General features: G+C 49.4%; 1 protein-coding gene across 1 annotated transcript in view; it reads left to right on the top strand.

The window, feature by feature from the left end:
- LOC135913279 (sal-like protein 3) overlaps positions 1 to 25,186 on the top strand; it is a 142,397-nt gene that overhangs the window by 60,946 nt on the left and 56,265 nt on the right. The gene's annotated exons all lie outside the window — the stretch shown is intronic.

Below are 25,186 nucleotides of genomic sequence, written 5' to 3'. Positions count from 1 at the left end.
GATCGACGCGGTCGAACCAGGGGCGGAGCTAGGGGGGTCTCAGGGTCCAGCCAGCGTTTCCACGAGCGCACCTCGCCAGGGCAACAACCTGGTGAAATCGGTACCCCTGGTCCCCAGGTTCGCCTGTCGAAACCTTGGCGTCCGGAATGAAACGTCGCTTGCTCGACCACAGTATGGATCACTTCAAATCTCTGCGTATCCGTGTACCTCTGGACTGTTTGTATCCGCTATAGAGATGTCGCGTCCATCTGGGTTTAAGTGAACCTTGGAGACGGTGAACATTTGAGCTTCTAATATAGCCCTTGAAGGGACAGACACTAAAGCGAAACAATAAATCAGTTGACAGACAACGTACTGTTTGAAACACTCTGTTGTCGGGAGTTTCGCGATGATACGTTCGTCATTGAAAGAGAAAATTAAGGTCAAAGTTTCGTGTTTTGAATTACGCGCGGGAATCGCACGCCCATACGTCAATCTGACGTCACGAATTCCAAAGTAACTTTTCGCATTTTTGCGGCGTTTCCTCAACAATCCTTCCCGAAAGTTGCCACATGGAGTTCTTGGTTCCTGTGGAAAACAATGCAGTTCACCGCGAAATAATGACACAGGCCCTAGCAGACGCCGTCGAAATCCATCACGTGACACGGCGCACCGGCGCGGGCACTGCCTGACGGCGTCGCCACCCGTATTTAGTTTTTATCCCTTTGCTGGCCTGGCAGGCGTTTTCTCACGGTAAGAGAGCTGTTTCTGCCATTGTGGAAAGTTGATTTACTGATACAGAAGAAATCGTTTTTCTCTTTAGTGTCCCTTTAACGTGCACAGCGAACATCTGCTGAGTTCGCACGCAGCCACAGGTCGTTGTATCGCGCACCGGTTTCCTTGCGCAATGTTAAAGTTCCATTACTTCGTATTCTTTACACTAGCGCTGCTTGGGACTGCTGTAAGCAGTCCCAAGCAGCGCTAGAGGGGAGGAGGGGGTGGGCACTACTGGTGCTACAATGTCGGACCGTGACGGCTAATTTTGGGCTTACAGAGAAGGGTGAGCGAATCCGAGAGGGATCACGAGCCGAAAGTTATATTAAATTGTCGAGTTTAACGTCCCTAATAAAGTTTAACAGAACTGTCATTAGGACGAGGTTTGATGTATAGCTTCATCTTAAGTAGCACAACGGCAAAATTGACTCGTCCGAGAAGGAAATAAGCAACGCGATAGGCGCTGGATCTGTTGCTCCTTTCGTTCTTGTGCAGCTTTCTTTGGCATTTTCGGCCGTTTTTCGTGCTAAATCGGATGAACTACGGTTGCCGGACTTGGGCGAAGGGAAACACGTTGTCGAAGTGCCCGCGGTCTCGGGCGGCGCGTCGAGTTTGGGTCGCTGCGGTGTTTCGTAGAAATGTGGACGCGAACGCAAAATCCTCTCTGCACGTGCGCAGTGGAACTGACCATAGAGTTTCCTACAAAAATTACTAGAGGGAACTCTGGCGCTAGTGTCTACGGGAGCTGCAATGGGAGCGCTTGTCCCAGCATGGGAATTATGGGAAGTACATGGATTTGCCTAAACTTCGTCTTTTTAGCTTCAAACGGCTTTGTGACTTTGTAAACTCATCATTTTCAACAGTGTATTGCGTAATAAATAATTAAATAAACAACATTAAAATTGCCCGACGGCAGAATTTGAACACAGGGATTCTAGCACAGAAGCCTGATATTGAAACCATTAAGCCGCGGAGGCATGTATCGACAAGCGAATGAAACGCCCTTATGAATTTATCGCGGGCATGCCAGTGCCTAGAGACGCTTGGCGCGTTTCGACTTGGCCACCTGGACAAGCTCAATCGTTGCAATTAATAGCAATTGTACGCGTTCCCGGCGTCTTCTACACTTCGAAGAATATAGACTGCGCCGAAATATACGAAAATAAGATTTATATAGCTTAATATACAAAGCCACAAGAACGTCTGAATCCACAAGCACGAAGATTAGACAAATCCATGTACTTCCCATCATTCCCATGGTAGGACAACGACTGCAGCGCCAGAGTTCCGTCTAGTAATTTTTGTAGGAAACTCTATGGAACTGACATGTTAATTATGTCTTCTTTTCCCTATTTTTCTTTCCTTTTTCTTTCTTGCGGCCTCAATACCTTCGCGGCCCCTATTCGAAAACCCCCCAGTGTGCACGGCATGGCAGGAGTAACATTATATTGCACGATGTCGTGTTCAGTGCAGGCGCGCGAACTGGATCGGTCTTGAGGTGAGCCCTTGGCCACAAGCCGTCGTACGCAGGGTGTCGCACAGTGTCGCATCCGGGGCTGATAAACAAGCGTTTGTTGACGATGCGTCTGCGGTGCCTCTCCTGCTCCGTATCGACGAACCCGGTCGTATTGGCCTCGAGCTCTACCACTGGAAAAGCTGGCGCCACCGTCGGCGTGACGTGCTAGGAGGGATCACGTGGACATAGCGGCCGCGTCGGCTGCTTCGGGAGCGCCGAAGCGAGCTGAAAACGAGTTTCAATTCCCTCGTACGCTGCGGTCCTCATTTAGTGGCGAAATTTTCCCGCTTCGAGTGTCTCCTTTACAATGCTTGAAAGCACTACAATAGGTAGTGGCTGCCCTTGAAGGCGCGCAACATGGTAGGCTACTGATCGGTGCCGCAGGGCCGAACGCACGTCACGGAGGCCGGTGTCAGCCTTATTCACACGTAGCCGCAGGACAAGAAGCTGCGTGAAGCTTAGCTCGCGAAACATAAAACCGGCAAATAGTCATCGGCTACAACTCGGGTATGCAGCAAGCACAGACTCAAGGAAGATTTCTGCTACGGCGCCCGGTCTGCGATGTTCCGAAAACGCGCACTGAGACGCTCGCCCGAATCCGCTGCCCGACTAATGTCATGACGGTTTGGTCTATGAACTTGTCGATGCTATAGATACTGGCAAGTTGAGTGGAGTGGAAAGGCAACGGTAAAAAGCACATTTTAAAAAAGCATGGCATATGGTCATGTTTGTGTTACGAATTAATGCACTGGATTAAAAAAAAAAGGAGCAGCGGGAAATGGCACGCTGAGAACACCGATAAACATACAGTGCGACGCTACTCGACAAATAATATTGAAAGGTCAAAGAATTTAGAAGAAAAAAAAAGATTCAATCGTCGCGACGGCACATCACAGTCCCCGTATGTCGAAGTCTCTACCGTGAAGTTATTTTCGAATAGCTCTGATAGCCCCCACGCAACAATGGTTGCTTGCATACTGTCAAATGTTCATATTCTGCGGCTTAAAGCTCATGGCACGGTGCAAAAACGCGCGCGCGGAGAAAGCGAAACAGTGCGCGGACAAGCATGCAGACGCGCAGTCGGTCGCTGCGAATCTACGCGATCGCTGCATTGAGGCTTCGTTCTATTACGCTCCATTTAGTTATACAAACACTATAAGAACATATTGCACATAGCTTGCTCTCAGCGTTTACCTACCTTTCACGCAAGAAGCCGGTTCGGGAGACTACATCGCGGCGACCGCGCGCAGTGACGTTCACTGTACGTATTCGGTAAAGAGATAGCGTCTGTAAACGATTGTGTGCTTTCAGTTTGCCCAAGATTATTATTTAGACAGTAAAAAACTTCTCTCGTTCCGAAAGTGCCTAGAGAAATGTCTGGGAGAGCTTGCGCATGCTGTTTTCTGTAAGCGCTGACAGTAAAACCTATGAGGAGCGCGCCGCGTGATCCCTCATACTACGCCAGCGAGGCGCTTCCGATAGATGGCGACTCCGTAACTCCTCGCCGCCAATATTACGTGCGTCGCGGTGTGAAGGAGCGTCGCGTCCTTTCCTGACCGCGCTTGGAGGGGAATAAGCCTCGCGGTAAGCCCGTTCCCACGACACATCCACTGTAGCGTTTAAAATTTGCGTGGTATACGGTAGGCCAACATTGGGTAGGCATACGTGCGTTGGACGCCTGCGCCTGAAGTGCTTGTTGCTGCGCCACGTCGGCTTTCTTGCCTGCGCCGGAAGGTGAAATGGCTGTACCACCACTGGTAGTCAGTCACTCCGCATTAAAAAAAATAAGCCTCGGTATAATGTGTGTATACCCGCGCTTGCGAGCTTGCACTCGTGTCGCGACTATTTATGCACTCACACAAAGCGTCGCTGTGTATGGATTCCAGCTCGTTGAATGTGCCGCATTTTTGCCCCCTATAAACTGCCTCCCAGAAAGTGTGATAGTCGCGCGTGAGGCTCACCGTGTCTCAGCGCCATGTACGTTAGCTGTGATCATTTTGCTGGCAACGATGAATGCAAGGGCAGCGTTTTCAAGTGCAGAAATGGGCATATGACCTCGAAGCCACAGGCTGATTCGTGATGTCGCCTCGGGTTTCTGGCTGTGTTTTCGTGTTGCGTGGCCTTTACATGTGTGTGTGTGTGTGTGTGTGTGTGTGTGTGTGTGTGTGTGTGTGTGTGTGTGTGTGTGTGTGTGTGTGTGTGTGTGTGTGTGTGTGTGTGTGTGTGTTTTCACTACGTGAAATGAGACATTTACGTCCTTGTGAGCACATGCTGATAAAGTTCGGTTCCATGGCAACAACAGCCACTGTTCGAGCGACGGCGTCCGTGCTAGTCGCACATGCGCGGATATCATATCCAGGCTTGGTTGCGGTGCTGTGCTGCCATTGAGAAAGACCGGAGTGCAAGGAACTGTTTTTATTTATCTCTATGTGGCCGCTGCTATCCTCGCGCAAGAAAAAGAAACTGTAGGACGTAAATACGTATTGCAAATATATCTCTTAAGGCGCGCTCACACTAGCGGGAAAGCGCACAACGCAGGACGTTTCCCGCACGCCGCTTCCCGCACAGACCGGTTTTTCTCCCGCAGACAGGCTGCTCTGCCGTCCCGCAGAGCGATGGGTCCTGTACCTATTTTTGCCGTGCCGCTGTCGAGAACAGCCAATGGGGGCCGACCGTGAACCGTGACGTCGGTCCCTGTTCAGTGACCCCGTCGGCGGAGGCAGGAGGCTGCGCGCGTGCTGCGGGACACTCGGCTGTTGCTCGGCGCGCTGTCCTGTGTGTTCCTGCCTCGAGGGTCCTCCCTCAACGCCTCCTCTCTCTACATCCCAACAACCGCAGCGAGAAAACGCGCGCAGTGTGATCGTCATTCCGAGCAGCTGCGACGCAGCGGCGTCGTTTACGCTGTGCCGCTGCGGGAAGTCTCCCGCTAGTGTGAGCGCGCCTTTACTGAGCGATGTGAATCGGATCGGCGAGTACAATCATTATACTCCCACCTGACAGTTGTTTCCCGTTCTCCATAATGGGGCGCCGAAATCTAAGTACTCGAGCTCGAGCGTTTTTTGCATTTCGCCCACATCGAAACGCGGCCGGCATCGAACCCTCGACTTCGGGCTAAGCAGCGCAACGTCATATCGATCGAGTTACCGCGGCGGGTTAATGCCCTTCGCTATCCACTACCGTACAGTGTAATATTAGGGAGTTACCTGTGTTTCGGCAACCTCGTGGAGTACACTGTAAAATAATTTACATTCTAAAAAGTGAAAAAGGGTGTAAATGTGTCTAAAACTCGCACGCTTAGAGTGTCCGTTATATAGATGATACCGTAAGGGTGTCAGTTATAGACACATTTACACACTCTTTCACTTTTTAGAATGTAAATTATTTTGCAGTGTATACCCGGCTTCCGGCACGGTGAATGCAGGGTGTCCCACATAACTTGAGCGAAGAATTTAAAAATGAAAGGCGCATCGGAACCGAATTGAACCGAACGCATACTATTCGCAATAGCCTATTGTAACTCAATCTTTTTTGTTTTCCCCATACCTCACTAATTAATTAAGTTTAATTACCGAACTCGTTAATTATTGACTAAGGACCCCAAGTATGATAGGCAGATTTGTAGAGCACCTTCAGAAACCACCGTTCGCGTTGTTTCCTTTACGGTACTTCTCACGTAGTCCTTTTTTCCGGGTTGCAAAGAAATCCCACGAAATATGAAAGAAGTCACGTGACGGAGCGTTTGCACAGTGGTGTTGTGCTGCTCTCAAGCGTGCGTTCTGTGAACAAGCTCGGCTGCATGGTGACTGGCGACGTGGAAGCGGCAGGGCGTTCTTTATCTCATCGGCAGCGCTCGACCAGCCGCATGCAGTTTCGCCGTAATCCGACGGGAGCGCCGACCTTGTTCACCGAACGCACGCTGGAGAGCAGCACACTACCACTGTGCAAACGCTCCGTCACCAGCAAGCCGCCATCGCCCTCGCCCTGCTAGACGGTCGTGGGTCCGAGATATATAGCGATTCCAAAACGGCAGTTAGGGCTTTTCTGAAGGGTTGCATCGCCAAGCAAGCTGCTCGTCTTTTTAGCAACTCGAATCGATATGCTCTCACGCATCATTCAATCCACTGGTTTCCAGCTCACGTAGGGTCGGTCGAGGGTGCTCCCCAGAACCTGAATGAGTCTGCTCACGAGGCTGCGCGTGACCTCACCGACCGCGCTTCCTCTGCAAGAAGCACCGACTCCCCTCCTCCCTACGGCCACAGGGATGCTCCCGCTACTCATAACGAGATTATTAAATTCTTCTCCATGTCTAGAAGGGTCTTTCCACCCCCTCACCCCAGGTTGAATAGGGCGCAAGCCGTTTCTCTTAGGCTTCTGCAGACTAGTACGTATCCGTGTCTGTCCGTTCTCCACGAGGCTTACCCGGACGTGTATCGCGACGACGCCTGCCCCTCCTGCGGGCAGACCTCTACTCTAGCGCACATGCTGTGGGAGTGCGGGTCGACATACCCTAAGTTCATCAAGGAGGAGTGGGACTCGCTTCTGCGTAGCCCCGCTCTGGAACAGCAAATCCTGGCTGTCCGGCGTGCCCGCGACCGGGCCGGTGGGCTAGACCTGCCGGTCCCGACGTGGGACTAGCCGGGTGCGCGACGAGTTCGCGTCCTCGCCGGACCTACAATAAATGTTCCTTCACTCACTCACTCACTCCGTCACGTGGCTTCTTTCATATTTCGCGGGCTTTCTTTGCAACCCGGAAAAAAGGACTACGTGAGAAGTACCGTAAAGGAAACAACTCGAACGGTGGTTTCTGCCGGTGCACTACAATTCTGCATACCGTATATACTTGGGGTCCTCAGCCAATAATTAAAGAGTTCGGTAATTAAACTTACCATATATATATATATATATATATATATATATATATATATATATATATATATGAGTGGTGACTCTGGCTAACAATGCCAGGGTTCTACTAGCAAACAGAAATACCCAAGAAAGTGGATGGGGAAACGGCGCCGCGGTAGCTCAATCGGTAGAGCATCGCAGGCGTAACGCGAAGGTTGTGGAATCGTTCCGCACCTGCGGCAAGTTGTTTTTTCATCCACTTTCGTTTGCACTAATTTATCAGCTGTTTATTTCGTTGTTTAAGCACAATTAATTTACCTTATGTTGTCCCTGGTGTCAGTGTCTGTTGGCTGCTTATGACATGAGTGATAAAAAATGGCTGTGGCTTAGGTAAGGTTAAGCCCAGGATGCGAAGCATACTAGCCTTTATTTTAGTTGTTGAACCACTGTTTAGCCTGGTGAACTGCTGTTGCTTGGCTATATTTGGTTCGGCTAGACGAAGAAACAACTCATGCATTACTTCTTCGCCTTCAAGAGTGGAACGCGACAGCGTTCCCGTCGACCCGCCAAGGGGTGTAAGACAATGGGCTACAGGGCAGCGACTACGCGCCCCGCATTGGACGCGGTGAGCGTCGAGCAAAGCAGCGTTCGGCGCGGCAACGAAATGTGCGCCTGAGCAAGAGACGCACGCCTTAGAAACAGCGCGTTTCTAAGGCAACACCGCATTCACTAGAGGCGCTTTTGTACCGCTTTGAAGCGTTGTACTCGTGGCTCAGTGGTAGCGTCTCCGTCCCACACTCCGGAGACCCTGGTTCGATTCCCACCCAGCCCGTCTTGCAAGAGTTGAGCCAAAGCCACTTCTCCTCTGTCGTGACGTCACGGTGTCACGTGATTTCATGGTCACCGCCGCGCCTGAGGAGCTGGGTTGAGCCCTCGTAATATGCTTCGCATAAAATCGTCCCCTCGGTTAACCCCCATTTCTTCTCGTTTACACACGCACGCACGCACGCACGCACGCGCACACGCACACACACACACGCACGCACGCACGCATACAGTGCCGGAAGCTGGGCACCCATGCGGTGGCTGCCGTGCACATAGAGCGAATCACAAATAGGAAACTGCGCATCTGCGGGGTGTTGTAAACACATGATTTAAAAGGCTCGTCGGAGGCCGTCGACGGAGGAGCAGGGAACGGAGGCGAGTACGTATCCGCAAGCGCCCCTGTGGCGCGGTTTTGCCGAACTGCGCGCGTGTGTGTATACGCTGTCACCAGTCGTGGTCGGCATGCGCTGCGTGTGCGTTCGTATCACGCGGCCACGACGCCCTCCGGCGCCATTTGAGAGAGGCCGATACGACGCGGCCTTGCGTTGTTCCTTATGCGCGTGTACCTTTCGTCGAAGTACGTATATGCACGGGCTGCGGTAATTGCTCGAACGACGTTGAAGGTCCGCAATGCGTGTAACGCTGCCTCTGCGAGTCGGTGAAATCGAATTAATAAAACTATAGCTGTGAAAAAAAAAGTAATAATCAAAGAAAAGAAAAAATTGAAAGAAAGAAGGTGCCTGAGAAATAAATATTTTTTCGCGGTTCTTCCAGGTTCGGTACCCTTTATTTTTCGATCGAAGTCACTCTAATTCCCGTGTTTCGATTGTGATGCGTATGGTTGTAATGGTGTGCTGCGAAGTCGCGCAAGGATTTAGTTACACTTGACCTTATCATGGAAGCTGTCAAAGGAAGACCGTGTCACCTCGCTAAAACGGTTTCTCATCGCCGTGCAAGTTGAACAAGGTATCCTTAGTTACTTGCAAACACTGACGCCTTCATTGCTTTGTTCTTTCCGGGGCTCACTGACGACTGACATATACTTGACGTTACTGTCCGTACGTACTATGCGATAGAGCCTTACGCATTGCCCAAAGAATCTAATTCACCAAAGTTGCAGTGCGCGCGGGCGCGCCTGTACGAGCGAGCGAGCGAGCGAATGCCGGCGCACTCATCAGCGAGATCGTAATATAGTCGGTGCAAGCTTGATCCCGGCTCGCACGGAAATCCCCCGAACCAGGACGATGGCGATGCCCGCGCTTTTCCCGAGGAGGGCATGTTCGGCTTATACCTCATTTCTGCGTAGACCTTAGCCGTCATCGCTTCCCTCCATGCTATTCGTTTTTCCCCCTCTTTTCTTTGGTCTCATATTCTTGCAAAACCGGCCTGTGGGACAACCTACGTGGCTCCTTTCTTGATTTTACATCGAGCAGCTCTACGCAAACGCGCGCCGCATTGAATAATATATATATATATATATATATATATATATATATATATATTATACGCGTGTGGCTGCGTCGTACGGTACGCACGGCCTTATGCGCATAATGCTATAGACGATGGCCGAATTGCAGGAGCGTGCCTTGAACGTCCTTGCCGGCCGCTCAGCGCCTCGTATTTCATAGAAGAGCACACTTTACGTGTGAAATCCAGCATAGCTGGGTGCCGGCGAATTGCGGGACTCACTATAATCTGTACGTGATGAGTACCGGAAACAATATTCGCGACATGATCTAACAGTCACGTGCGCTTAGGTCACCCCGTGCACGGGTTGAGGGCACTGTGGTCGAGGGTGCTTTCTTTCTATTTGTAAGTCTATACCTCGACCCGGTTTCGGGTGCTGTATAAGACAAAGTTGATCACGCACCGCGTTTAAATGGAATGCGACGCTGTACGTCGTATTTCCCGTGGTGCGCACAGCGTTCGTTTATCTGCGTATTACGCAACCAGCCCTCTTGCGACGGCGTGCCAAACGTGCTCGCGCCCGGTTTTTCTCGCGCATGCCTCGACGCGGTATAGTGCAGGAGAGCAAGTGGCAGGCGTGCCGTTTTCGCTGTCCCTTTGATGCGATACGCTTATAGCTATGCACATGAAGGCGCTCGAGTCGACTTGACCCACGCACGGTTGCTCCGGCTGGAGCGTTAAGGCATTCACTTGATCTTACTATATATATATATATATATATATATATATATATATATATATATATATATATCGCCATATTGCATGAATGCACTGCATTTCGATGCGCCAGAATGATGATACGACGCGTTACCATCGCATTAGGAAAGCCTGATATAACCGCCTATAGTGGAAATTGAAACGCTTTTAGCTAGAGTCTACCAGAACGTACAGTCTTCGCGCATCGTGATTCATGCCAGAGAATGCACGCACAATCTGCGCAGCACGCCTGGCACCTGGATAGGCCGAACGTGTCGGTGCGCCGGATGCAGCGGCAGCGGCGAAAAAAAGAGAAAAGAAAACTGTACAGATAACTGGTTTGTGCACGGCGTCGAACCGAGTAGCGAACGCTCTACAGAGCCACGGGTGGTGGTCACTGCAGTGTCGAATCAATGTCTAAATAAGTTGGTCTCTCTCTCTTCCCCCTCTCTCTCTCTCTCTCTCTCTCTCTCTCTCTCTCTCGCTGCAGTTCACTACAGAGAAAGTGTGCAGCCAAATCGAGCAGACGCCACGTCCTGCGCGAAACAACGTCACTTGCAAAGCCACTTATGCGCGTGTATATAGTGCGCCCTCCCGCAACACTGCTGCTTCTGCCATGTACAAATGCACACATGGCCGCGGATTTGTCACCGGCCTGAAAGACTTAATAGTGGGCACTGTGTGCGACGTCTGCATGCACGGTGCGATCTCTGGCACCCTGCTCTGTAAGGGTCGTGTCGAGAGTGGTCCTGCAGGACATGCGCGTCACGTCGCCGAGCCTCTTTCGCAAGCACGCATGCAAGCCGGACTAGGGAATTGACGGTGCAAGGGGAGGGCGTCGTTCTGGTGCAGCCTTTTTTTTTTTTTTTACGGCAACGAGTTTGCGAGAGCTGCTTGTGTGACGGCTGCCCGCGCTGCATCTAATTCGGCGTTCACTGCGCGCCATGCGACTCGGTGTCTAAATTAATACATCAGCTTGCGTTTGGGTGTAGTTACATGTAGCGACGACCGTGGCGACCGCAATGACGTTTCAGGCAAGTGGTTTATTAGACAGTTTTAGTTACACGTACGTAGAGGCTTTGCGTACGTTGGGCTCCTACGTGTGTGCAGTGCGCATGCGTAGAACGTAGCGGGCGCGCGCGTGTCTCACGGACGTACGTGAGATTCAATTCTTTGCGTGCGTTTCTTGCTCACGTAGACAGCTTCGCGCGGGAGTTCCGCAAGATCACAAACAAGCGATAGCGGGCCGCGCGCGCGCAGACGGCTCGCATCGTAACACGGCGACAGGATTGAAGTGGCGTGTTCACATTTCCCGATAGATGGAGCTACGGGGTCCCTCTTGGCGTGCGTCGCGTACGTGTAGCTAAAAGCGTTTCAGATGGCGTGCACGTAAGGTACGTAGGCTTTTCACGTTTGCGTACGTGAAGCCTCTACGTACGTGTAACTGAAGCTGTCTATTGTCTTCAAAATAAGTGTTTTGGTTTGCCCGTATGTGCGTGTTAGTCTTTGTCGAAGTGCAGAGTTACGCTGTACTAGCGGACAACTTTCTGCGGCCACAGAGGGAAAGCTACCGGGGCGGAGCTTCTGCCCTTGTGTTACGGCGCCAAGTAGTCCGCCAGGGTTTGACGGTGCTTTCGGTTGCTCGCAACTTCCACCTGCGGCGCATTCGCGTTTGCCCAGACGCGGAAGGAAAAGGCCGTAAAATAAGTCAACTGTTACATACAGTGGTGCGTTTTGCCTTGCTTTACTATTGCTAACGAGGTGTTTATGTTTTCTTTCCCTGACTAAACTAACGTAGATGAAAACGCCGAACTCTTTTTCAGAAGCGCCCTCGCTTGTGCGCGCTTTGCTTCCGTAGCCTTCCCTTCGTAGCCGCAGAGAGTTGTCCGCAAGTTTAATCAACTTGGGGGTGGCAGTAACAAACGCTGGTGGCTACATATCTTGGGACGCTTTGTGCAACAACAACGCGTGGACGACTTTGCGTCGCGTTTGCGATGTGTTGCATTGCGATATTCTGTTGTCAACTGTGTCGCTGCTGACGCGTTGCACCAGCAGGCAAGTGGAACATGTTTGATTACTACAATGGTAGCTCTGTCAAGTGTGGTTAAACTGTGTGCCATGAGATGGCGCCACTAACCCGGCTGCTCTCACGTTTGTACCCCCGTCAGCCCAACATTTCGCAAACTGTAATTAGCTGCAGCTATCTGATGACGCGCTCGTGACCCTGTCGTCTGCGTCGGTCTCGAAGTGCCGCCTCTCCAGGTGCGGCTCAGCTTTTCTGTTGACAATCCATTCGGTGTGACGTTGCGCTCGTTGTAGATTCACTGTACGTACGTGGCGCGACTGTCCGTGTTTTTCCTCGTGCGCGCACGCCTGCGATGTCACCCTGTCTGTGTCCTCGCCTTCTGCTTTTCTCACACCACAGAGCGCACGTCAGAATGAGAGTTCACACTCATTATTTTATGTATTTTAACGCGACAGCGTTAAGAAGCCCCTGTCGCAGAAAATCCGGCGTCCGGCATTAGACGTCGAACCAAATTTCGAACCGCGCGTACCCAACCACTTCTCTACCACCAAGGTTTCTCATACCTCGTCTTTCATTCTGTACGATGTTATTCCGCGGAATTTTGAGAACGGCAGCCCACAAACGAATGTAATGAAAAAAAAAAAGGAAATACACCCACAACGCATGTCCATTATGTTAGGCAGTACATGCGCACTCGAGCTTCGGTCGAGTTCAGCAATAGTAAGCTATAGGAGCTTGACCGATGATGGAGCTCTTTTAAGTTAGCATTTTTAGAAAACACAGTTTACTTAATGTATGTGCCTAGTACAGCTCTTCCCCTTTCCCCTCGCACTAGGTGTCGAAAGCCTTGACGGACGGACACTGGTCGTATGTTTGCAGTTAGAGCGCATGGAGAGAGCGAAAGAGAGTGAGCGAGACAGTGACACACACATAAACACACACACATAGAGAGAGAGACGCGTTAATCTTATCGACCGCGGTCGGGACGCCATCGTGCTTCTTTTTTGACTGTGACAAAGCTGCGTAGCAGTAGGGTGGCACCAGATTCGCGCCGTGTGCCTCGAGTTGTTGCGACGTCTGTTCCCCGAGAACCCGTGGTCAGTGCACTCTCATCTGCCGTCTCTCCCCCTCCACCCTCCCTCGCCACGACGCCCCGGTTTATCGGCGCGTCGTTTATCGGAGCGTTCGCGCAACTAAATAGGGGCGCCCGTTATCGCCCAAGCTAGGCAAACAGCGGGGAAGCAGCGCGTGCTTCGGACGGCGTTTCGGGTGCATTCGAGGCCGTGAAGGTTGCACTTGTCCTGAAAGTGCGACGAAGCCACCGTGCAGGACATCTTACGGTTTGTTCCTACCACGTTCGGCGGCTGGGACCGCCAAGATGTCACATTGTAGCAGGCAGCGCTACGAACAACAGCATTCGCGACCGAATAGAAAGGCTGGAAAAGGGGTTTGAGTTTTCGCGTAGAAGAATTATGTTTTCTGGTATGTTCAAATTACAGTCCGAGAGCTATCATGTCTGTAGGTTGTGTGTAAGTCGTACTTGATGATTTTTCTACGTATTTTAGCTGGAGAAATACAATTAGTTCAGCAAGTTCCTTGCGCTACATGGAGCGTCTGGGTATGGGTGATTCGAAAATCTTTTTGCCGAAACGGCGTCAGACGCCGACACCGGATTTTCTGCAACACGAGCTCCTTAACGCTATCGCGTTAAAATAGTGCGTACATGTATAACAAATAATAATAATAATAGTAAACTTGGGTATGCGCTCAATCTAACTCAACGCAGCGCTATATATGTTTCGTGCTTTCAAGTCGCAAAGTAGAGATATTTAATAGATATGGACTGCGTCGGAGATCTGAAGCTATCTCATCACCGCATATACGAGCGGAGTGACACGTTTCTCCGACCGGCGGCCGCAGCCCACTGATCAGGCTCGCTACCGAAATACAGTGCGTCGCAAACCGGAAGCACCGTAAAGGTGCACAGTTAATACGGGATTCGACGTAGCCTTACGTGCACAAGTTTAGTTGTAGTATGTGAACTGTATGTTCCGTAGAAAGCGTCGCTCATTAGAGACATCTGCAAGTGCGCGGAGTGAGGCTCATACGAGTGAAGTACTTTTGTAGATTTCGAAGCAATCGCCTGATAAGTATGCACCTGAGTGCGTGGATCAGAGCCTATAGGCTCCGCTACATGCCGTGCCGAAAGCACGTTCGAAAGGCGTTCCGAACGAAAGACCCAGGTGCATGCGTTACTGCCATCAAAAACTGTTGGGCAAAATGGTTGTTTAATTTTCATTTACGGCTGTGTTAACTTCTTTTCTTTCCTCCCTCCCATGTTTCTCTATGCGGCAGCCAGTCTGCTCTGACATCACGTCAGTCGTTCACGCAAGCTGGCAGGTGGGGAAAACAATTCTCGGTTATATAGAAACAGCTGGAAGGCAGCGCCATGAGAGAATCGGAGACGAATTACCTCTCCGACGTGCGCTGATGTTTACGCGAAGAACTGTGCTCGATCGCGTACCGCAGCCACGCGTGTGTTTTTTTCCAGTCAGGCCCTCGCGCGCGTACCGCGCTGACGTGCAACGCGTGACGGCGGCGACGCCGACGCGTCCCCGTCGTCGTTGCGCGGATTGAGGCTGCCTTCTGTACGAAGAGTCGCCGTCCAGACGGTGCTGCTTGCCACACTGGCTTTGTTCTTGCCATCGACGCAGACGATCATCGAGTGTGCGTCACGATCGACGTCACGCCCTCCCGTCAAAATTGTTGCCCACTGTGGCGTCAATTGATTGTTCGGCCAGTGCACTGCTTTGACGATCGAGAGCGAGGAAACCACGTTTTCTCTCTCTCTCCGCTGATTTCGGAGCGTTTTCTGCAGACGAAAACTTTGCATTCGCATACTTGCCGTCTCATTTGTTATGGAATTCCACGAAACATAACCGATACACACACACACACACACACACACACACACACACACACACACACATATATATATATATATATATATATATATATATATATATATATATATATATATATATATATATATATATATACACACACATATATATACACATATATATATATACACACACACACACATATATATATATATATATATATATATATATATATATATATATATATATATATATATAATGTTTTATTCCCTGGTGTGATCTCTTCGTTGCGGTATTCATATATGAGTATGAAACTTGTGATATGAATACGAATGAAATATGAAATTTTTCATATTTCAATACTTGTGGCGTCTCAAAGAATCCTCTGACCAGAAGATTCTGCGGCCTTGTAACGGAACATTAGCAGGAAATTGATATATCTTTTGCAAACATCTGCCCACATCTGCGCCTTTTATTCTTATTAGCTATTGATTACATATCACTCTTGTTCCGACGTGTAACAGTTACCAAGTTTGGTGTCACGACGCATCCGTGTAAAGCGTCTTGTTTGATATATTTATAATGCGTGTCCTTTTTTGCCTCTTAATTAGGCAGTTGTAGTGTCAGACTCGAATTAATTCCTTTATTCGTCCCATTAAGTTAGGGAATAGACTTCAGATAAAATCGATTTGATGTACCAAGCCAAATACATGTGAGCAGGGCGCCTGTCCGGATGTATATCGGCTGTTTCTACGTAGACGTTACGTAATATTTAAACATAGCTAATGAACAAAAAATGAGTTCATTAACTTCTGAACTTTTGATTTCAGCGGGCTCGATCATCGTAATTTGGAAATGGAAGCGAGCTATGCGTGCAGGCCGTTTCAACTTCTGTATCTGGAAAAGCGCGATTACCCGCGCAATTGTGACACGATCAACCTCGGAGCGCGCGAAGCCGAGACTGGGCAGCTGCAGCGAGCGCATTGTCGCGCGCCCCTCGAGACGACGTTCCGCTTGCCTCACCCAGCCGCGGGCACCCAACAGGGTGTTGACCCAGCGCGCTGCGGCTCCGTGATCCTCGCTTTCGCGGCGAGGATGATGATATGATTGTTGCGTTTATATTTTCGCTGTTGTCATCACACCTACTTTTGCCGCAATGCCTTTCTTTCGGAGATCATATTGCAGTGCGCGCGATCACACTTTCACCGTGGAGATAGAAATTGAACAAGAGCGGACGCTCCCACGCAGAGCCCAGCGGCCGAATTGACTGTAGCGCACCAAGCTGCCGGCATTAGTAACTGAACCAAAGTTTCGGTTTCGGGCGCTCACGTTTTGAATGCTAACTGTAATGCTTTACTCCGGATGCGCAGATCGGCGCGGCATTTCTTTTTTTTTTATTTCTACGGCTCAACTACGCGTCGTCTTCGTGAGCAATTTTTTTTAAAAATAAAAGTAATGGCTCCGACCGATCTTTACGTGTCCCCAACAAATCTGTCCTCTGTGCAACGTGCAGTTACATAAATTATACGCACTACGCCTTGTGAGATGAGGAAATGTTTATTTTGCTTTATGTAATGCTCGATTCGGGCTTTTTGTGCGTTCATCCAGCCTTGTGGCGCCAGGTAAGCGGTGGTATTTGCCGTGTCAAGCTCTACCGGACCGCTTCAGCTGGAAAAAAGTAACCCACAAGCATGTGTCATTGCGGTATTTAGGCTTTATAGGAATACTGCGTCTATAGAGGCAAAAGGCGCGAAAGTGGCGAATGGTGGCATTATAAGCAAAATCAGTTCGTTCACATACAAGGCGTAGAAAATACACGACTCATCCCGGACAATGCCACGAACTATGAAGAAATCTGATTTTCCAGCACATCTTCCCCCAATTTCCGGCCCTTGCTTCCTGCACTTGAAGAGTACAAATACACTGCGCATTTCCTAAACTACTTGGCATCAGCTGACGCCATCGTACGCTGCATACACAGAGGTGCGCGGCAACAACAGAGGCTCGCACTTAGACCATGCTAGACGCTTGCAGAATGCATTATACTCGCGCTCAAGGCAGATACGTGGATGCAAAGCTTCTTCTCAGTCGTTCAAAGAACAGAATTATCGAGTTGCGAGTTCGTGGTTTTGAGCTCCTCGGCGTTATCTTTTGCGCGTTCTGCCGGCGCAGGCAACACACTCCCGTGTTATCATACTTGGCAATCGCTCGTCGCGTTTTCGACAAGCGTGAGTACCGAAAGCGAGCATATGTTGTTGCGTGGCCATAAAATGCGTCACAAATTTGTCCCATTATGATTTCAGTACATGCCGAACTTTGTCACCACTGCTGAGCTGCTTTTTGGTAACTGCGTCACAATGCCAGGCGCGTCGAGCGTGCCTCAAAGCATCCCATAAAGTCAACAAATTAATTGCAATAATGTTGGCGGTCAGAGAAAGGCTCACGAACTTGTCCCAGTAAGGTTCAGTAAACAAGGTAACGAAGCTTCCAGAGAAGCCCACACGTCAAGAAAATGGCGGCTCGTTGCAAACATCGCCATTTGCGTATCGAATGGAGGAGGGGGGCAGCACAAGTAACAGCAAGCAAAAAATTAAAAAAAAAATATTGTAGGACACTTAAGCTTCGCCTTCAAGAGTGGAACGCGATAGCGTTACCGTCGACCCGCCAAGGGGTGTAAGACAATGCGCTACAGCGCAGCGATCACTTAAAAGCCCCGCATCGGACTTTGCATCCACCAATCACGCGGTGAGCGTCGAGCAACGCAGCGTTCGACGCGGCAACGAAACGTACGCCTGAGCAAGCGGAACGAACCAAAAAACTCAGTGTCTCGGAGGGGGAAACGATCTACGCCAGCCAAACGTCGTGATCGGCACGGACAACCGGGCCGCGACTCGCCTCGCACCGGTCCCCGCACAGCCCCAATGCGCGCGTGGCGCGCCACCTGTCGGAGCAGCGCCGTACATTGCGAGGAGGGGGGGGGGTCTTCTGTGTTTGCCGCAAGATGGCTCTGTGTGTGCGGAAAGCGCAGAAGAAATTAGCGGAAACGTACTTCTCTACGCGTTTATCTGCGACTTCTGTAATTTACATGCTAATAGTTACCGATATACACAGCAGTATAGCTTTCTACGGCACGTTTGTAAGGCAACATCGCATTCACTTGAGGCGTTTTTGTCCCACTTTGAACGATCGAACTCATGGCTAAGTGATGGCGTCTCCGTCTCACACTACGGAGACCCTGGTTCGATTTCCACCCAGCCCATCTTGCAAGTTATTTTTATTTATGAATTGCTTTGCGGGATTTTTTGCTCACGGCCAGCGCCACCGACGCCGACGACACCGGCTTCTCTGCGACACGAGCTCCTTAACACTGTGGCGTTAAAAAATGACTTCACAACCGGAAATGGCAGTGACGTTAATAGCTTATGCTGCTTGGCGCGAATGTTTGAATTTATTTAGCGTCCGGCATTTCGACCGCTGAGCCAGCAGTTCTTTTCTTCCGAGGTTGAGGCGAGCTTGCGACTCGCCTCAGCTAAAGCGCCGGCGTGTAATTAAGAGAGAGATAGCAAAGAGAGGAAAGGCAGGCAGGGAGGTCAACCAGACGAGCGTCCGGTTTGCTACCCTACACTGGGGGAAGGGTAAGGGGGAGTATAATTAAACTATAGGAGGGACGTATGTCCTAATGAGAACATAATTAGGCTGTCATTGACGGCAATTGCTCCAGTGGGTTTCCTAGGAAGGTGGGCGAACAGGACGGAAATAAATGAGTCCCGCAGAGGTTTCAAAAGCAACTTCGCTTTTATTCCTCTAGAATAATGCAACGAATATGATTGACGAAACAATACATGTGTCAACGGATGAAAAGCACTACGTCCAGCACACAGTCATAACGTATACCAGCATATGTGAGACCTTTTCACACAATCATTCGCAATTCCGTGCGGCACGTGTATTCTTGTGCAACGGTTATGAGACAAGACAAAATTGCCCTGCAATATTACCTATAAAACATTTCCCTTACCAATTTTGCTGTCCGTCGGACATTCAGAGCCTGTGTTACGGAGAGTGAACGAAGATGGCGCGGTGTTTCTTCACCGAGCGTTCCGCATTTATCGCCACGACGAGACGCAGCGCGTCGCACGCTGCAGCGTGAAATTGCACGAGCACAAAAAGCCTGCACTCCCACCTTTCGCCAGTGAATGCCGTGCGCTAGGCCACGCAAGATTTGAAATGAAGCGTACCCCACACTTGAATAAGCAGGCAAGGAAATAAAGAAAACTCGTACGAAACCGGCCGTGTTCAAGTGAGCAAGGCCATTCCGCACGGCTGGGTTGGACAGCCTTGCCAAAAGGGCTGGTTTTATACAGGTCACTAAGAACGAACTAATAAATTCTGAAATAGAAAAAAATAACATTTGTTGTTTTAGTACAGCAAAAATATTTGAAATGGAATGTTTACTCGTATGACAGTTTTCTGATTAAAAGTTTTCGAACATTGTTTTTCACGTAGGTTTTTTAGTTTCACTGTTTGTCTCCGCCTCACTTAGTCGCACCTCAGTCGTGCGTCACTTACTGATACTTCTGGCGGTAGGTTCTTCCACGGTTTTCGTTCCAAACATAGCGACATATTTAGATGGGCCTTGCAGTGCACACGAAACTGCGTCACACGGCTGAACGGCTTTTCGCTAACTGCGTCACAAAGCCGGGGGGCGACGAGTGGGGCCAAAAAAACTACCGAAGTAAGTTACAATAATGTTGGGGCACACACAAAGCGTTCGAAACATCTCCCAGTACTAGTCATTAACTCAAATTAACTTCGCGAGGACGGCCGAGCTGTTTTTCGCCAACTGCGTCACACGCCTCGGTAAGTGCCATAAGCTGCTCGAAATGCGTCGCGGACTGTCAAACAAAATCTGTCACCTTGGGATAGTCCAGTGGTGCCGTGTCAAAGTGCACAAGGAACGCAAGAACACGCCGGATACCAACGGACCAGGCTAAGTTCGAAAAAGAAAAAAAAGAGAGAGAGAAAGAAAGAAAAACGGGCAGACGGGTCGCCGAACATGTCCAACGCTCACACGCGCAGCCGGCTTCGCTCGCTTTAGGCGGCGCGTCTGGCGCATGACGCATACATCTGGCTGTTGTATAGCGTGCTGTTTGCTTGTTGCTAGGTAACGCAAGAAAGATAGGTAGCTATGTATAAGCTCATTTATACGCGAAACGTTTTTTTTTTTAGTTTTAGCAAGAAAGAATAAAAAAAAGTAATCAGTGTCTGTTAACTTCATTTCTCGTTCTTTCTCTTTTCTTTCTTCCGACGCTCGCGGCAGCTCACAGATGGCGTTCTTAACTCTTGCTCTTAAAACTAATTCTTACACTCTTAAAAAAATAAAGTCGTCATATTCACTGACTAAATACTAACCCGTTACTTGCCACAAAAATCACTGCCTTCTTAGTAAGTAAAATTATGGCGAGTAGCTACTGCCTGCTGAAGCTGGAAAGAAAGCACTTAGTACTAACTAAATGCAGCCTCGCCATAGTGCAGTTACCAACGCAACTGATGTGTAACCACCAACAATACAATGGGGGCTGTTCAATATTCTAGGTGCCGCTTGTCACGTGAAGTCGATGGTATTGTAAAAGCATAAGAAAGTAAAAAATAATAAATTTATGTGAAAAGCGAGAGCCGTGTCCTTTCGCTATATATTAAGGCACCAATTATACCACTATATATTTATTAGTTTTACACACACATATACACACACAGATATATATATATATATATATATATATATATATATACACACGTAATGTATGTTTATCAAGGACATTAGGGCGGACTGCCTCCGGACAAGAATTTATTTCATATCTCCATGGAGCGATATAAGCATAAACACACGTACAGAACGACAAAGCGCTACGCGACGTTTACACCTCAGAGAATATGCTTGCACGAAGAGCAACTTGTAGAGTATTGGTGACCCTAGTTTGTGAGAGCATATGTTGCATCAGCGAGCACAATAGTCAGAGCTTCGTGCACAAATTTCTTAAAGCCTGCTGTGTGCGTATATATGTGCGCTAGAACGTCGCACATATAACTGTTAGTCCAACACAATGAACGACATTACAGTTCATCTCAATTTTGCGTAAGACTGTTACAATCGCAGCGTGTAATAGGCCACGACCAGACGAGGTGGTAGCGGCTTAATAGTAACTTGGTAAGAACTACTTAGTAGCCTTCCTGGCTAGTAAAGGCAACAAGCACTATGCTGGCTTTACTAGCGCCTGGCCAGTACAGAACTGATAAGAAGGTACTAAAACACAGTTTAGTCTAGTAAAAGCGTGAATTTACTAGCTACGCACTGACTTTATTTTTTAAGAACGCTGTATTTTGAAAACGCCAGTTCTCGCCGAGCGTTCCCCTGTTGTTGAATTTCTCGATGCTTTCATAGCTGCGTGCGCCGTGTCTTTAACACGACTGTATACGTATGGCTGACCTATCGACGGCCTGCGAGGCTGTGGTCCGCGAACTGAAGGATGCTTGCGTTTGCGGGCTGACGGGGGCGCCTGGATACTCAAGCGGTGGACGAGTAGAGCACTCCAGGCCCGCACAGCGCGATGAAATCTGGCGCAGCTCGATAAGAGCGTCGCGTAGATCAGCCTCCTTCCAGGGAGAAAAAAAAATGAAGAAACGAAAAAAAAACTAATGTGGTGTCACGTGACTCTAGTTAAGGGGGCAGTGTCAGTCTATAATTATAGTCCATCTACGTGCAGAGACAGTCTACCTGCAGCTCACACACGGGATATATATATATATATATATATATATATATATATATATATATATATATATATATATATATATATATATATATATATATATATATATATATATATATATATATATATGGTGAGTAGAGAGAGAAAGAGAGCAGGTCACGCGCGCACAGCGCTAAGTCACAACTAAAAAATTTATTCGCACTATGCGCGGGAGATAAGTGCCTGTGCACTGAACTGTTTAAAGAGGGGGGGGGGGGAGGAAGCGAGCATAACAAATCGGATATCAGTAACTAGAATTGTTAAAGGAAGAATAATGTACGAGTCATGTCGGTTAACATCACGGTGCAGGTCGGTGAAAACAGGTGCAAGGAGGCCGTCCAAAAGACAAATAAGATAAACCGATGCCCTGCCAGCACACTGCGACGGCAATCTAAAGAGTCGCAGAATAGACGTAAAAACAAAATCTACGTGTATAGAAACATCGTGCGTCGCCAACTCGCCCACGTGTATAGCGGGCATTGTCTCCCGAGACCATTGTGGCTTGCGCGAAACATACAGAGGGTGTCTCATGGAACTTACGCTTTGAAACAGAGCTTTAAAAAAAATTGCAAATGCCGCGTAGCTGGACAGAACAAAGGTAATGTTTGTCGTCGCGTGGAGATAGACTTTTTTTCCATTCGGCGTAATTACATAATTACTCTTAATTAATTAAATTATCGACTTCTCAAGTATTATAACTAGATGAAAAAATGTCGATGAGAAAATTGTAGGGCGACATGAAAAATACTTCCGATGCAGCTTTCTGTTGCTCATTACGTGCCACGTAAAAGTGCTCTTTTGGAGCGTATAGGAAGCCCGCGAATACACGCGAAGTGACTCGAGCTGCCAGACGCGTGACTATTTCGCATGCATTAGCGGGCTTCTTTCACGCCCGGAAAAACGGAAAAACACTTCTACGGGGCACGCATTGAGCGAGCGAGAGCTGTATCGGGAGTTTTTTCATGTCGGTCTACAGTTTTCTCACCGACGCTTTTTCACCTAATTGATATACTCACCTAATTGTAACAGTAGAGAAGTCGATTAATCAATATTGGCTATGTAATTAAACGGAATTGAAAAATTCTATATCCAAGCCGACAACAGACGACGTTACCTTTGTTCTGTCCAGCTACGCGGCATTCGCATTAAAAAATAAAGAAAAAAAACTCTGGCTAAAGTTCGCCGGTACACCCTGCATATTATAGCGCGTTTGCGAATTGCTCGTAACCGCCGTTTGCCGAGACGTAAACCAACGCGGCGTTACCTGACGCACCAGCATAGCTATCCCTCTCCGCTCTTCAATGAGGGAGAGAGGCTAGGGAGAACTAAAGCCCCTCAATTTTCCAAAAGTAGCGCCATTCTTAGATCTTTCCGCCACCCCGCTCACCCAGGCGCTTCCTCCTCCACTCCTCCTGTCGCCCCAGCCTCCTCCGCTCCCCCATTGGCCAATCTGTGTCACGTGAAAGCGGGCCCCGCGCTTTTGTATATTTTTTTCTTTCCGGCGCAGAGCAGGCGCCGCGCTTTTGTATATCTTTTCTTTCCAGCGCGCTGCGACCCCCAATCTTGGGCCTGCGACCCCCATTTTTGGGCCTCCGCGACGAAGTACGGCAGGCGGTTTGAAGGAGCGCGGTAGTTTTATACAATGTGTTAGGGCCGAGTGCTTAATTGCGATGCCGTGCTGCTGCGCCTACGGTTGCCACAACAGACCCAGTGACGGCAAAGCTTTTTGTTTTACCATCCGCCGGGCGCAACGCAAAACGAAGAAAAGTGTGGATTCACAAGATCGGCTGGGCTGACTTCGAGCAAGTGGCAAAGAACGCGCGGCTTTGTTAAGTGACACGGCTCCTCCAACCTCTTCTTTTGACGCCCGTGTCAAAACGGGCCCGTGTCCAGTGCATTGGGGGTGCGTTAAAGAACCCCAGCTGCAAAAACAAATTAATCCAGAGCCCCCATTATGGCGTGCCTTATGAGATCGTGGTGTTGGGATGTAAAACCCAAGAATCAACTTTTCTTCTGTCTTGTGTGCCTTGACTGTTCCAGTTAACGCAACACTGCTTCCTTGTGAAAACTTACAACGCAAAAGAATACAGACGCACGTAGTATACAGAGATAAAATTAGCACTTCAACAAAAGTGTTGCTGGTGCCAATGAGGGAGGGGGATAATTATTTTCTGAACCTCTTTCCAGTTGTCCCATCAAGTTCCTTCTTTCTTTTCTATCAAATTCTAACCATTTGCACTGTAATAAATAAATAACGATTTCATATGCTGGTAAGTTGTTAAAATTATCTATACCGCCTATGTGTGAAAACGTTGCTCATGGCCACCACAACCTGTGCATGAGCTACGTACATCTGTAAAAGGCGCGGAACAGAAACGGCCCTGCTGCCAGGCATTGCTGACCGCAGACAGTCGGAATCTCTCACGCGCCGGCCGAACAAAAGCATCCTGCAGGTACGTAAATTAACCTACGAAACCACGTGCACATACTTTCGCGCTGTCAAAACCTGAAACTCTGGTAATTACTCGCGTGTCTGAGCACACCGCGTGCTTGTGTCGTGTTTCAGCAACACGAACTTTCAACGTGCGCGCGCTTTACGCCTTAAATACGCCTTGAATAATGGTGCTTTTCTCTATTTCTTCCGCAAATACGACACGACATTCTTAAGGCCAGTTACCGACTGACAAAGCAAGATCTAGATTGAAAAAACTGCTCCGCAGGACTCGAACGAACTTTTCCGCGGATTTCCTCCCGTAGCGTGTTAGCCGTCGTCTGCTACGGCAGGCCCACTGCCGGCGGCGCCACCGTCGAGGCCGCGCCGAGCGGAGGAGGAGAGAAGTGAATGGCGCTACTTTGGGAGATTGAGGGGCTTTAGGGAGAACGACGCGAAGTCTGTCGTCGCCTTGCTCATCGGCGAAGCCGCGGCCGTGCGTACACTAGTCGGGTCTGGAAATATTCCCAGCGAGCCAGCGTGAAGCCAGCGCAACCCTCTTCTTTTGATCGGCATGTCTGTTGCGCAACATGGGACGACCTTTCCACGTGCGCGTTCCGGTGGAGGCGGGACGGGTTGAGGAAGGCGCGAGGGCCCAGAGGGGGTAGATATATATACGTATATAAAAACAACGGCTCAGGAGGGAGAGAGAGAGAGAGAAGGTTGCGACATGGCAGGCGCGGCAACTCCGCAGCTCTCTGACGTGAGCTGTGGATCGGTCGACTAGCGCTCGCTCGCGGAGCACGAGTCGGACGGTATCGCTCCGGCTGTAGCGAGGCAGGCGGAAGAGAGGAGAGAGAGAGAGAGAATGCGTAGAGCGACGTAGCGCTTACGTATACTTCCTTTGCGCGCGCA

The sequence above is a fragment of the Dermacentor albipictus genome, chromosome 5 (assembly GCF_038994185.2).
Source record: "Dermacentor albipictus isolate Rhodes 1998 colony chromosome 5, USDA_Dalb.pri_finalv2, whole genome shotgun sequence".
Lineage (NCBI taxonomy): Eukaryota > Metazoa > Arthropoda > Arachnida > Ixodida > Ixodidae > Dermacentor > Dermacentor albipictus.
This window is presented reverse-complemented; position numbering and strand designations above follow the sequence as displayed.